The 15,384-nt window shown below is 43.2% G+C and overlaps 1 protein-coding gene across 1 annotated transcript in view; it reads right to left on the bottom strand.

Annotated features, from left to right (window-relative positions):
* SLC7A2 (solute carrier family 7 member 2) overlaps positions 1–15,151 on the bottom strand; it is a 73,200-nt gene extending 58,049 nt beyond the window's left edge. Inside the window, exon 1 of the mRNA XM_075258778.1 lies at positions 15,013–15,151. The gene's annotated coding sequence lies outside the window, so the exon portion shown is untranslated. The remainder of the gene's footprint in view (positions 1–15,012) is intronic.
* Between the last annotated feature and the right edge of the window lie 233 nt (positions 15,152–15,384).

Here is a 15,384-nt window from a genome sequence, read left to right as displayed (position 1 = left end):
CAGAGGAACAATTACAATGTTCTGGAATGGCCATCCCAGTCCCCAGACCTGAATATCATTGAACATCTGTGGGATGATTTGAAGCGGGCTGTCCATGCTCGGCGACCATCTAACTTAACTGAACTTGAATTGTTTGTCCAAAATACCTTTATCCAGGATCCAGGAACTGATTAAAAGCTACAGGAAGCGACTAGAGGCTGTTATCTTTGCAAAAGGAGGATCTACTAAATATTAATGTCACTTTTCTGTTGAGGTGCCCATACTTTTGCACCGGTCAAATTTTGGTTTAATGCATATTGCAGATTTTCTGTTAGTACAATAAACCTCATTTCAATCCTGAAATATTACTGTGTCCATCAGTTATTAGATATATCAAACTGAAATGGCTGCTGCAAACACCAAAATATTTAGAACTAAAAATGATTAAGATTAATAGGGGTGCCCAAACTTTTTCATAGGACTGTAAATACTGAGCCACCATGTGCCCACAGAAAGAGTATAATTTACAACGCAAAGGGCATCTGTCTTACAGTCACTGTATACAATGGACAAGGACAACTAAGAACCAGCTCAACAAGCTATAAATGAAAAAAAGCAAGAGGGAAAGAATAAAAGCCAAATTTAAAAAATAAAGAAAATAAAAAGTTGAAAAAAGCAGCAGAAAGGATAGATGGGAAAGAAGAGGAACCGTGCCATCTAGGCCCTAGGGGTCCACTAGTATCATCACTGCAGCATCTGGAGCATTCCCCAAGTTCTGAAGAGCCGTGATCCTCCGATGGTTCAATACTTGCACCCATTCTTACACATTCTTCTTCATTGAAGAAAGCAATTCAGGGTGCAGGATTGGAAGTGTTATGTATTTTCCTTTGCATTGCAATCCATATTGAACCTATTACACTGGATGTGCACATAAGACCTTCCCTGTAGACTATTTCCAGTAACAATATGTAGACATTATTTAGCCACAGTCCTCTTTACTATGCTTTACTACTCTCCACTAATCCTATTGTTACACACAAAGTATTCTTGTTCTCATGTTTCCTCTGACTTGTCATAAATACACTTGTCACTGTGCCCGCCCTCTCCTGTCACAAACTTCTAAAATTATCTGCAATGCAGTACAAATGGAGTCATAGGTGACACTGATGTACACTATAAGGTATTTGTCTGTAACCAGAGAGCACCTGTCTCCAGCCTTATTTCCAAAAAGGCATTCTGCATGAAGACACATCCAAGGAAGGGAGCGGTTCTAAGCATTCCTAATACAATTTCACAATGTCATTACCTATGCAGAACATGTTTGCACTGACATACCTTATATGAAGGCTACAAGACCCTGACAGATGTCTTTTACATGCCTTGTTCTATGGTCTCCACTAAGATAAGCAGCGCTGTCTGTGGAATCATTTATCTCTTCCTTTCCCAATTGTTATTAGCCACCTACGGTATTTGCAGGAATAAATATTTTACGCCCATCAGCCCAAGGATGTTTTTACTACCGTCCCCATTCATTGATTTGGAAGACCACGTCTAAAGAGAAGAGAAGAGTATTTGTACTGTATGGTAACCATAATATGGCTGAAACATACATTGCCCTTCAATTCATTGGAGCCAAGGCCCAGAGAAAGGTGAGTTATTGGTCTCATCTAAAAAGTTGCCTTGTCCCTGGCAGTTGGGCTTACAAAATTTGATAAAAATGTGCACCAAGAACCTCATTCTTATGTATTTACATATACAATAGGTATTAGCAGTAGAGATGAGTAGGTATTCGATCAAATATTAGGGTATTCGACATATTCGATTCCGATCGAATACCACGCGGTACATGCAGTAAAAATTTGTATGCCCTCCCACCTTCCCTGGCACTTTTTTTTTTGCACCAATAACTGTGCAGGGAAGGTGGCACCGGAAGCAGGAAAACATAGGCATAAAAAAAAATAGGAAAAAGTCATTGGCTGGCAAAATCAGGTGACCTCGGATCTATAATTATAGTGTCAGCCATATTCGTATCAGATGCGTTTTGGTGAGATAGGGAGAGACATTGTGTTGAGGGTGAGAAAGATTGTAGCTTCTACTAGGCGGGAAAACATTGTAATCAACATCTGTTTTCAGAGCTACACTGCAAGAACAGTGTATATACACTGAACCTGCCAAAGATGCATCAGGGTAGCATAAAGGGAAGGGGACGGGGACATGGAAATCCAGCTGGGGATCCAGGCCACAGTCCAGCTACTGGAGAGGGGCAGCCAGCAGTACCCCTTGTCATTAGCACAAGGGGATGAGGACGGGGACGTGGACATCCAGCTGGGGATCCAGGCCACAGTCCAGCTGCTGGAGGGGGCAGTCAGCAATGTCCCTCGCCATTAGCATAAAGGGACTAGGACGGGGACGTGGAAATCCAGCTGGGGATCCAGGCTGCAGTAGCTCGACTGCAGATCCAATTAACTACTGGAGAGGGGCAGCCAGCAGTGCCACAACGTCAAGCAGGGTGCAGGGTACCCCGCTGACGAAGCCCGAGCAGCAGGAACCTATGTTAGGGTGGATAGCAGATACTGTGGACCCGCAACCAGCATGTCCCGTCAACAGTACTGACGAGACACAGTTACATGTGTCTGTGCCAGCTCACAAGTTCCTCGTCCTCCTCCTCCTCCAACTCCACCACCTTCACTGTTAATAAATACTGGTGGTGCAAGGCTCTACTCACCCCAAGGGCCAAAAACACTGCTGGTGCAAGACTCTACTCACCCCAAGGGCCAAAACACTTCATGGACTTCACTGTCATTGCTGAATGAAAAAACCCTTGTTTTTATTCTCAGGTTGAGCCCTAACAAAGTTTTCTCCTCTGTCCTCTCCTGCAAAAATGGACACCTATCATAATGGACACAAACGGACAGTAACTGATGGTTATCAGTTACTGTCCGTTATATGTCCGTTGCCCATAGACCTCGATGTTAAAAAAATAAAAAAAAAATAAAAAATAAATAGAAAAACTGACACTTACTGTCCGTTTTTTCGAACAGACGGAAAAGTCCTGCATGTAGGATTTTTTTGTCTGCTTGAAAAAACGGACATAGTTGTAAATGGACACTAAAGGACACAAGATAAAATCCCATTAAGATGAATGAAAATTGCAAACGGAACAGTTAGTGTCTATTGTTAAAATCTTGTACAGACAATAAACATGGACACTGCTGAGCGGACACCAATGGTAGTGTGAACGCCCCCTAAGCTGTACCATAATAAAATAACACAGTAATATCTAAAAATCCTGGATTATTTGGTAACTATAGACCTCACACTTTTAGACCACAGGCTAAACACATCTGAATTCAAGATTTTTGAATCGACACTGTAATAGTTATATTATAAAATATGATCCCATCGCGATCCCAACTTGAATTTTGGTACAGATGTGGCTCGGAGCATAGCAGGCACATGTGCATTTTTGGAAATTTTTAAATTAAATGGTTTTTTCGGAAATGCGTTTTAAAAATTTTGCGTTTGCGTTCGCATGGGTAAATTATTAACAGAGATACTCTTGTGACATATCCGGTGAAAGCCTGGACAGTTCTGAGTAGAACAGTGTTTATTTTCTTTCTCTGTCTTTTTTCTATCCTGAGTTATGAGGAGAAATGTAAAGGCAGGCAACACAAAAATGCGCACTTTTTCTGAATTTTGAAAATCAATTAAAAATTCTAAAAATTTCTGGAATTTTTTTTTTCTTCACATTTTGCATTCTCTGACACACTACTACCAAATAACAAAATCTCAAAAGAATTAAAAATATAGAGGTAAAAATCATTGGTTCACTTGACATGGAATGACCGTTTCTGTAGAGCAGCAATGAATGTAACAGGCTATAACTTTAATATAATGTACGTAAGGATTAAAAAAATACAAAGATTGTATATATCATGATATAATACCTAGTGTTCACAGAGGAGCCGGCACTTTATAGAAAAACTCCACCAATACAGGTACTTCTGTAATATGGTGTTAATATGAGACATTGTCATTTTAGTAGCAAGATTATTTATGGAAGAGTCAGATCCAGACTTATCTTCACCTGCCACAAAGATGGATCTTGACACTCTATATCTATATACTCTAGTCAAGGCAGCATGTTGGCACTGCTTCTGACACCCAGCACCTAGGCACATGTCATACCAGCCCCCTCCCCTTCTCTAGTTATATCCCTGGTCTCATTTGCTGCAATATATACCTGACAGCTTACTAACAAGTCTGCAGAGTTTGCTGAGAAGTATGGCTTCCCTGCAGCCTGACATGACCATAAAATAAAATCTCTCTATTGTCTTTTATTATCAGATTCCTAGCTTTTTTATGTAGATTGTGGGCCCCATATAGGGATCACAATATACATTTTTTTCCTATCAGTATGTCTTTGGAGTATGGGAGAAAATCCACACAAACACGGAGGGAGAACATACAAACTCCTTGCAGATGTTGTCCCTGGCAGGAGACGAACCCAGGACTCCAGCGCTGCAGTGATAACCCCTGAGCCACCGTGTTGCCCCAAATTCCTACCGGTAGCTTTTTTTTGGGCTGTGACTAGGAGCTGAGCTGCAGTACCCTGGCACAGCCACTGCATAGTGTAGACAACCTTTTGATTCTGGCTCTGTATACTGTATACTTCCAGAGGCTGACCAGTGGGGGTGCTGGATATTGGACCAAAGCCAGCCTCATATTGATGACCTATCCTAAGGATAAGTCATCAATATTCCCCCTCCCCCTAAAGCCTGAAACCAAGTGAAAACCACATGGACCCCATAATAGTCTATGGGGTCTGCGGGTTTCCCGCTTTTTTATGTATATAGGTTTCCGTTCAGAGGTTCCCCATAGCAGACTCTCTGAACAGAAACCCGAACGCAGATTTGAACCGGGCCTAACACAGACTTCACATGTATTTTCTTGAATCCCTATTGTACTACATCTGCCACTCTATGGGAACATGTTGGAACAGTCTATAATAAAATGAATATGGTCATAATGCTTGTAATGTAGAGGCTTTTTCACTATGTTTTGGTGTCAAGTGAAGTGACTTCAGTTATAGTTCAGTACAATAAGCCATGGTGTATAATAATACATGAATATTAGGCGTTGTAGATGGAATGAGAAGGGCGTTGTTGGAGCTGCTTCTAGCTGGAAATTGTTTAGGTCAAGTGAGGTCATCCAATTCTATGTAGAATAATGAATGAAGCTTCACAAAATATTGTCACAGAATCTGAACAAGAAAAGAAGATTTATATCAAAAGCCTATCCCCATATGAAGACTTATCACAGTATAGCGCACATTTCCGGAACATGACTACATTACTACGGACATCAAAGCTTATAACATGTCACATTCAGTGCTAGGTTTTGCACGTTAAATTTGATCTTTTATGGTCATTTTCCATAAAATCAAGAACAAGACAAATCCATTAGTATCAGTCAACAAAAATAGATACTGTAATGGCAGTAGACAGAGAATGGTAAAGACTCTGGAATAAACCGGCTATAGTAATCAGATTCACATTGGGCTGTGTCAGTAAGGGGAGACAATAGGCAAGTAGCATCCTTATAATGCATCAAGAGTGCCAACAAAAGTAAGTGACTACTAAGCATCTAAGTGTTGCCCTGTATAGCAAAAAAATACTGGGAACACTAGTGTGATGTCACTATATAGTTCTTTGCCTTTTATTTTGCCTCTTCTTTCTGGACATAGTCCATATAAACATTAATTTCACTGTCGAGGTGGGGCCATGTCAGTTTATGGGCCCCAGATCAACTACCCTGGAATTTATGACCCTGGCCATCAAGGTGCTGGGTGCTCTATATAGCCGTTGGTCAATTAGTAAGTGAATACACCATTGATTCACCAGGGAAAGGGCACAGTGGGACAGATTTACTTATATCTCTAGTTGTGGCAAAGAACTCGGCCACTTGCTATGTACCACATTTATTGTGCACTTTATAGTGGTGAAACATGGCAAAAAAACACAGCGGAAAAAAACACAGCGGAAACACATCATGTTTTTATCAGAAGAATTTTTCAGACTTTTCCTCTGCAGACTTTCGTCCCTATTTGCCTATATGACAAACCCCAACAATTCCGGAGGCAATTTTACGTAAGAGCGGGTGTTTTTTAACATGCATCCTTTCCGCTACAAATTTTTTTCTGCAATGTGTGGATGGGATTAGCCACAACCTCATCCATTTTTCAGGTAATGTAAAATTCTGTGTTTTCGCAACATGGTACTTCACTGTTTTTGCCATGCTTTGCAAGGAGTAGGGTGGGGGTGGGGGCATGGTTTAGCAATTCAGAGGCAACGTTTTCCAAAAAAAAGGACCAGGGTTAAGTAAGATTGCATCATTATTGCGCCACAAATTTCTATTACAAAATAAGCTAGAGTTTAGGTGGCATTGGGGAGGCCCTGTGGACGAAGCGCTGCTCCAGCGGCCGCCCCTCACGCTTAGCAGAGAGCAGGTCCTCTCCCTGCCTGCTAACGCTGCCCCGCTCCGCTCCCTCCGCTCGGCTCCACCCCCTCTGCTCGGCTCCGCCCCCTCCTCCCGGGGGGTGGCGGCTTTCTGACGTCCGCCTCAGGCGGCACAAAGGCTAGGTTCACCCCTGGTTATATAGTATCTAAACCTACATCAGATTTATGATGGCTGTGATAAATCTGGCACATATGAGATTGCCTGCTTTACATTTACACTGTTTAAAAATTAGGCAGGATTATTTAATCTGCCCCAGAATGCACAACCTGACAGTACAGAGTCTAAATAGCATATCAGGCACCAAAACTTTTACTGTATTTATTGTTCAGGAATGGTGGGGCTCAGTGGCGGATCCAGGGTTTGCGGGGCCCTACTTACTGGGGGTCTCGCACTTCTAACCTGTACTTCCCAACTGTTGAAGAGTAGAAAGAGGGAATAAAACGTGCGGCGCGCGCAGCGGGCCGCAGCAAATTAGGCCCCGCCCACTTTTATGTTGACTCCACCCATTCTCATTCAATTTTCATGTGAGTCCACACAGTATAATCCTCCAACAGTCACCCGTAAATTATATCTCCCCCCATTTTCATATACACCCTTCATCTACCCCTAGTTTCATGTCCCCCCCTCTATCTCTGTCCCCAGTGTCATGCCGTTCTCCCCCCTTCATCTGCCCCAGTGTCATGCCGTTCTCCCCCCTTCATCTGCCCCAGTGTCATGCCATTCCCCCCCCTTCATCTGCCCCAGTGTCATGCTGTTCTCCCCCTCCATCTGCCCTAGTGTCATGCCGTTCTCCCCCTCCATCTGCCCCAGTGTCATGCTGTTCTCCCCCCTTCATCTGCCCCAGTGTCATGCTGTTCTCCCCACCTCCATCTGCCCCAGTGTCATGCTGTTCTCCCCCCCCTCCATCTACCCCAGTGTCATGCCGTTCTCCCCCCTCCATCTGCCCCAGTGTCATGCCATTCTCCCCCCTCCATCTGCCCCAGTGTCATGCCGTTCTCCCCCTCCATCTGCCCCAGTGTCATGCCATTCTCCCCCCTCCATCTGCCCCAGTGTCATGCCATTCTCCCCCCTCCATCTGCCCCAGTGTCATGCCATTCTCCCCCCTCCATCTGCCCCAGTGTCATGCCATTCTCCCCCTCCATCTGCCCCAGTGTCATGCTGTTCTTCCCCCCTTCATCTGCCCCAGTGTCATGCCATTCTCCCCCCTCCATCTGCCCTAGTGTCATGCTGTTCTTCCCCCCTTCATCTGCCCCAGTGTCATGCTGTTCTCTCCCCCTCTTCATCTGCCCCAGTGTCATGCTGTTCTCTCCCCCCCTTCATCTGCCCCAGTGTCATGCCGTTCTCCCTCTTCATCTGCCCCAGTGTCATGCTGTTCTCCCCCTCCATCTGCCCCAGTGTCATGCCGTTCTGCCCCTCCATCTGCCCCAGTATCATGCTGTTCTCCCCCTCCATCTGCCCCAGTGCCATGCTGTTCTCCCCCTCCATCTGCCCCAGTGCCATGCCGTTCTGCCCCTCCATCTGCCCCAGTGCCATGCCGTTCTGCCCCTCCATCTGCCCCAGTGTCATGCTGTTCTCTCTCACACACACACTCACCATTCCTCGTTCCCCCGCAGCTCTCTCCCTCATACACATATTGTAGCCGCGATGTGATGACGTCATCACATCGCGGCTACAAATGCCGGAGGCCGGAGCTCAGCGTTAAAGCAGGAGCTGAGCTGTGACAGCTCCGGCTTTAAACGCCTATGCATTCGGCTCATCGGCGTCCTAGCGCCGATGAGCCGAATACATAGGCGTTTAAAGCAGGAGCTGTGAGCTCAGCTCCTGCTTTAACGCTGAGCTCAGTAGAAGTCGGGACATGCCGACCGGGACCATTTTGTTAGGTCCCGGCCGCGCCGCGGGGCCCCGCTAAGCGCGGGGCCCCGGGCGGTTGCCCGGCTCGCCCGGCCCTGGATCCGCCCCTGGTGGGGCTACAGAAAAAATACCAGCTGTGCCAGAATCAGCGGAATAGCACCTATTAAATGATGGACTTGGCAGAAGTGGAGAAAGGTCCTCTTTCAGGTTAAGGCCACACGTAGCAGAAATTCTGCATTTTTGGTTGCGGATTTTGCTGCGTCAAAGTAAGGAATGGCTTGAAAAGGAATGGACAATGTAAATATAGCATTCAGACGTTTCCCTTCTGTTAAATCCATTCCTGACTTTTGCTCAAAAAGTTTTTCGCAACGTGGGGCTTTAGTTTAAAGGGTTTTCTGGTCTTCTTGTCACGCAAGCTTACAGTGGAAATGTAGCAGCAGGTCGGGCAATGCTGTACAGTTACTGTTACTGTTATTCAGTTCTCAATATAGAAGCAGGGGAAACAATATAGATGTGCAGTATTTCACTACAAAATTTACTAATGTCACATATGCTGCCAGAAAATCAAAAGCTTGAAAGTTTAGTTACATTTTAAGGGGGCATTCACACGAAGTAAAGTGGCGCTGATTCTGCCATGATAACTCGCGGCAGAATCAGCGCTGATAAAAATACTCCCATTGACTTCAATGGGTTCCGTTTTCCACGCGGAACACATTGAAATCAATGGGTTAAAAAGCCTTCCATTGATTTCAATGTGTTCTGGGCAGAAACCCATTGAAGGCAATGGGAGTAGAGATGAGCGAACTTTATTCAGAACAGCCGTTTTGAATAGCACGCTCCCATAGAAATGAATGGAAGCAGCCGGCACGCAGACTTTGCTTAACCTCCTGCGTGCCAGCTACGTCCATTCATTTCTATGGGCTACAGTCTACGGCTGTTTCGAATAGTGTTCGCTCATTTCTAATTGGGAGTCTTTTTATCAGCCCTGATTCTGCCGAGAGTTATCTTGTCAGAATCAGTGCCACATTACTCCATGTGAATGCCCCCTAATGCGTGCAGTTCAGATCTATATATTAGCTTTTTTTAAAATTTCATCTGCTTTCAAAAACTTTATTCTCACCCAAATGTGGACATTGTTTTCCTGCCATAAAAGCAGCATGTAAGTATCAAAGTGGGCATTGAACTAAAAGTGGCTATGGTGAAACATTGGAGTTATCCTTATTTTATTTCTTGGAAACATTTCTGGTCTCATTTGTTTGGTTTATTATTATTATTTTTTTATTTTTATTTATTATATGTTATTTGTGTTGTATATGTATTTTTGTGTTATATTGTGTATTATTGGAGTAATATCAGTGTCCTATGTGCTTTCTCCAGAAGAATATACATTTAATAATTGTTTGCTCTTATGCAATGCATAAGCCATTGAATTTCCTCTAGGGATAGTCTGCAATCTATTTCTCTGAAAGCCGATGTTGCAAATCCACCTGAACCAGGTACAGTCCTATGAAAAAGTTTGCGCACCCCTATTAATCTTAAACATTTTTAGTTCTAAATATTTTGGTGTTTGCAACAGCCATTTCAGTTTGATATATCTAATAACTGATGGACACAGTAATATTTCAGGATTGAAATGAGGTTTATTGTACTAACAGAAAATGCGCAATATGCATTAAACCAAAATTTGACCGGTGCAAAAGTATGGGCACCCTTATCATTTTATTGATTTGAATACTCCTAACTACTTTTTACTGACTTACTGAAGCACAAAATTGGTTTTGTAACCTCAGTGAGCTTTGAACTTCATAGCCAGGTGTATCCAATCATGAGAAAAGGTATTTAAGGTGGCCAATTGCAAGTTGATCTCCTATTTGAATCTCCTCTGAAGAGTGGCATCATGGGCTACTCAAAACAACTCTCAAATGATCTGAAAACAAAGATTGTTCAACATAGTTGTTCAGCGGAAGGATACAAAAAGCTGTCTCAGAGATTTAACCTGTCAGTTTCCACTGTGAGGAACATAGTAAGGAAATGGAAGACCACAGGGACAGTTCTTGTTAAGCCCAGAAGTGGCAGGCCAAGAAAAATATCAGAAAGGCAGAGAAGAAGAATGGTGAGAACAGTCAAGGACAATCCACAGACCACCTCCAAAGAGCTGCAGCATCATCTTGCTGCAGATGGTGTCACTGTGCATCGGTCAACTATACAGCGCACTTTGCACAAATAGAAGCTGTATGGGAGAGTGATGAGAAAGAAGCCGTTTCTGCACGTACGCCACAAATAGAGTTGCCTGAGGTATGAAAAAGCACATTTGGACAAGGCAGCTTCATTTTGGAAACAAAAATTGGGTTGTTTGGTTATAAAAAAAGGCGTTATGCATGGCGTCCAAAAAGAAACAGCATTCCAAGAAAAACACTTGCTACCCACTGTAAAATTTGGTGGAGGTTCCATCATGCTTTGGGGCTGTGTGGCCAATGCCGGCATCGGGAATCTTGTTAAAGTTGAGGGTCGCATGGATTCCACTCAGTATCAGCAGATTCTTGAGAATAATGTTCAAGAATCAGTGACGAAGTTGAAGTTACGCCGGGGATGGATATTTCAGCAAGACAATGATCCAAAACACCGCTCCAAATCCTCAGGCATTCATGCAGAGGAACAATTACAATGTTCTGGAATGGCCATCCCAGTCCCCAGACCTGAATATCATTGAACATCTGTGGGATGATTTGAAGCGGGCTGTCCATGCTCGGCGACCATCTAACTTAACTGAACTTGAATTGTTTGTCCAAAATACCTTTATCCAGGATCCAGGAACTGATTAAAAGCTACAGGAAGCGACTAGAGGCTGTTATCTTTGCAAAAGGAGGATCTACTAAATATTAATGTCACTTTTCTGTTGAGGTGCCCATACTTTTGCACCGGTCAAATTTTGGTTTAATGCATATTGCGCATTTTCTGTTAGTACAATAAACCTCATTTCAATCCTGAAATATTTCTGTGTCCATCAGTTATTAGATATATCAAACTGAAATGGCTGTTGCAAATACCAAAATATTTAGAACTAAAAATGATTAAGATTAATAGGGGTGCCCAAACTTTTTCATAGGACTGTATATTTGTGCTGTGACATACCTACAGGAATTGCAGGTTCAATGGGTGAAGTCTGCAGTAATATTTGACACTGTGGCTTTAAAACCAGCAGAGCAGGTCATTTGTGCTGCGTGTTTTAGTCGCAGCATGTGGATGAGATTTGCATTAAGCATTTTTCATACTATAGAGAAACCTGCAGGTGAGCCCTAGCAAAACTCACTCGATTTCAGCCAGTTTTATTCTAGTGATTTATAGAACGCTGCACAATTTCCCAATTTTTTTAATGTGGTTTTGCATTTGTTTGCTGCATTTTTGCACAGGCTTTAAAGGCTAAAACCTGGAACAAAAACTGCAGCTTTTCAACAATGTGAGGTTTACCCTAAAGTCGGGGACCCATGTGACATAAATGCTGCAGTTTGGCCACAGCAGAAATGAAACGGCAAAAAAAGCGTCGTTTTACAGTCCCTGCAAAGTGGATGGGATTCTAGTGAAATCTATCCACACATTGCAGAGAAATACCCGCAGCAAAAATACTACAATTTCCAAAACTGTTGCATTTTTGGAAATCGCAGCATGTCAATTATACCTACGGAAATGCCATCTCTTTCCCCATAGGTATAATTGAAGCAGAACATCCACAGAGCAAAAATCTGGAGACTTTCTGTGGAAAGCACTATGGGATAAACCGTAATGTGTTTCCCACAGTGCTTTCTGGCTGCAGCCCATTACGTGAAGCCTTAGTCTAAGGCTAAGGCCCCACAGGACGTCCTGCAGCAAAAAACGCTGCGGGAAAAACCGCAGCAGCAACGCATCGCGGTTCTTCCCACAGCGCTTTAGACAGAAAGTTCACAGATATTTCTCCTCTGCAGACTTTCTGTTACAATTATACCTATGGGAAAACCAACGGCAATTTCGTAGGTATAATTGACATGCTGCGATGTCCAAAACTGTGCCAATTTTGGAAATCGTGGCGTTTCCGCACTGTGGTTTTTACCGCAAAGTAGGCATAGGATTCGCTAGAATCCTGTCTACTTTGCCCTGACTGCAAAACACCGCAATTTTTCCTGCAGAATCACAGCGTTTACGTCCCATGGGGCCCTGAGCTAAGAGTGTTTTTTGTACTATAACTCTTTTAGGCTGGATTTGTGGAAATAACACAGCAAAAAACGGTGTGTTTTACAGTACCTGCAAAGTGGATGGGATTCTGGCTTAACCCATACATACATTGCAGAACAAAAATCTGCAATGGAAAAGCATTTTTGAAAATCGCAGCATGCCAATAATATGTATAGAAAGACTGGCTTTTTCAGAGAAGGTATAATAGAGGCAGAAAGTTTGCAGAGGAAAACTCTGTGGGCTTTCTGTTAAAAACGCTGCGAAAAAACCGAGCCGTTTCTGCTGCTGTCTTTCCAGCAGCATTTTTTGGCTGCAGCTTGCTACATGGGTCCTTAGCCAAGCTCTATCATCAGATTTTAGCAATATGAGCCACAGATATCCCTGAATAGCCTTTAAAAAGGCTATTTAGGCTCTGCTAATCATTAAATAAAAGACCCCCCCGTTGTAAACTAAGACCCTAACAACGAATATGCAAATCATACTTACTGTGCACGGTGGGCGGTTTGTGCACTGATCGACGTCATCCTTCGCTCATGCCCTCCTCTCGTGTCTTCTCTCTAAGACGTCCTCCTGGCCTGTCGATGCCCCCATCTTTCTTCCGGGGGGGTTTCATCGAAATCCCACGCGCATTTTTGTGAATTGAAGTGCGCGACCGTACTGTGAATGTGCATGCGCTCCGGAGGGAGCGCTACTACGCACACGCAAGATTTCAAAGAAACTCGCCGGAAGAAAGAAAGATGGAGGCGGGGAATCGACAGGCCAGTAGGACGTCTTAGAGAGAAGACATGAGAGGAGGGCTTGAGCGAAGGATGACGTCGAGCAGGGCACACACCGTGGTAAGTATGATTTGCATATTCGTTTTTAGGGTCTTAGTTTACAACGGGGGGGTCTTTTATTTAACGATTAGCGGGGCCTGAATAACCTTTTTAAAGGTTATTCAGGGATATGTGTGGCACATATTGCTAAAATCTGATGATAGAGCCCCATTAAACAGGTGTTTTTTCAGACTTTTATATGTCATGGTGTGTTTTTACAAGCCCCATAAGTCTATAGAGAAATTAAGTAATCCTGGGGTAGGTTTAATAGCACTGTCTATTAGGTAGACAGTCAGAAATTGCACAGACTTTATCACAATGGTTCAGGTTATATAATACATTTGGTTTATCTTGCTAAGCACTTTTCTTTTCTTTTTGCCACTCCTTGGTTGGCTTACTTTATGTCAGTATTGTGTGCCAAAAGGTTGTCACAATTTTGACAAACTGCACTTGTTAAGCCATGCCTTTATTCTCTAAGCCATACAGACTGTTCTAGACGGGGGCAGACATAGACAGCAGAGGCCCCTGTACACAATATAAGAGTACACGGGCCCCTTGCTGTCCTGTAGAGCTCATCCACAGGCATAATTGTAACCTAAGAAATTCATGAGCTCAATCCCTGACATGTAACCTAATAGACAGTAGGAAGTTGCTTTTAAGATGGCAGTGGCCCCCTTACGTAATGGGCCTCTGTGCAGCTGCAGAGATTGCATATATAATGTCCACCCCCATTCTAGACATTGTCTAGAGGTGCAAAAGGGTCTAAAACCCATAAATTTGGAGCAAGACATATATGTATTCTGGTCAATAGAATCTAAACTAGATGTAGTAAATTTATCAGCGCCTTGTAATAAATTTGGCACATGACCACCATAAGCCACATTTTGTGCTAAGATTTGGGAACGGTATGGCCAACATTCCAGGATAGCAATTGGCATGTAGGTCAATTATTGGTGCAAATTAATCTAGAATTCTGGTGCGTTTACCTTAGTAAATTATCCCTAATAATACATTACACTTCCTCACAAGAACTCAACTCAATCCTTGCAATCCTTAGTATCTAATACTTCTTATTTTATGGAATAATACATCATTAATGAGTGGATACAATAATATATCTTTACTACATATATTTACTAAACTATACCTTTACTTTATACATTTATAACTTTACTAAAACACCTCCCTTGTCTATCTCCAGCAGTCCCATAGAAATGAATGGATCTATTGCTTTTGTGGACAAACTTTAATCCAATCCCAAATACAATCTTGTTTCTAAATTGAAAGAAACAAAACTTGCTAGGTGTGAAGAAGTCTTATAGGTCACTTTACGACCCAACAGTTCTGCTACTTCTAGACAATCACAATTGTCCATACGACACATGTAGCAGAGCTGGATTTGTCATGTATCTCTTTCTAGCTACATTATTTGTACATATAATATAATAAGTTTACTTGCAAACTGCAGATCTCACATGGAAGGAGCAGAATCTGTATATAGTGCATGTGTGTGCAGCCATGGGCTCATCCCAAATATGTAAGGGAACTCCTTCACCACAGACACACCTCCCAAAAGACCTTCACCCTTTCAATGCCAGAGCCTTTAGACTGTCATATTGGGGAAATATAGAACAGAACTTACAGTTTAGAGGGTCTTCTCCTTTTACTAAATTCTTGTCTTCTGTCTGTGTATGAAGTATGGGATTCTTGCAGGGACAGTCCTGACCAGCTTGATCTGGCAGGAGCCAGGCACCACGTTACACAGGGGCTGCACACAGAATATACAGGGGTGTCGGGTGTCTGACAGGCAGCGTGGAAATCTGGAGGTGGGGGAGAGGGAGGTGCACACACTCACTGAGCACACTCACACCAATGGCAAGGAGCTGCTCAGGGATCCGCCTTGTGTGTGTTTGGCTCTTGACAGATGTGAATTTCAGTGGACTTAAAGTTAGATCTAGAAGCAAACAGTTCTCACATACACATACAATAGCATGGCTGAAGAACACTGCATTCC

This window comes from Leptodactylus fuscus, chromosome 1 (genome assembly GCF_031893055.1).
Source record: "Leptodactylus fuscus isolate aLepFus1 chromosome 1, aLepFus1.hap2, whole genome shotgun sequence".
NCBI classification, from domain to species: domain Eukaryota; kingdom Metazoa; phylum Chordata; class Amphibia; order Anura; family Leptodactylidae; genus Leptodactylus; species Leptodactylus fuscus.
Note: the sequence above shows the minus strand (reverse complement) of the source record. Positions and strands in the feature narration are given on the sequence as shown.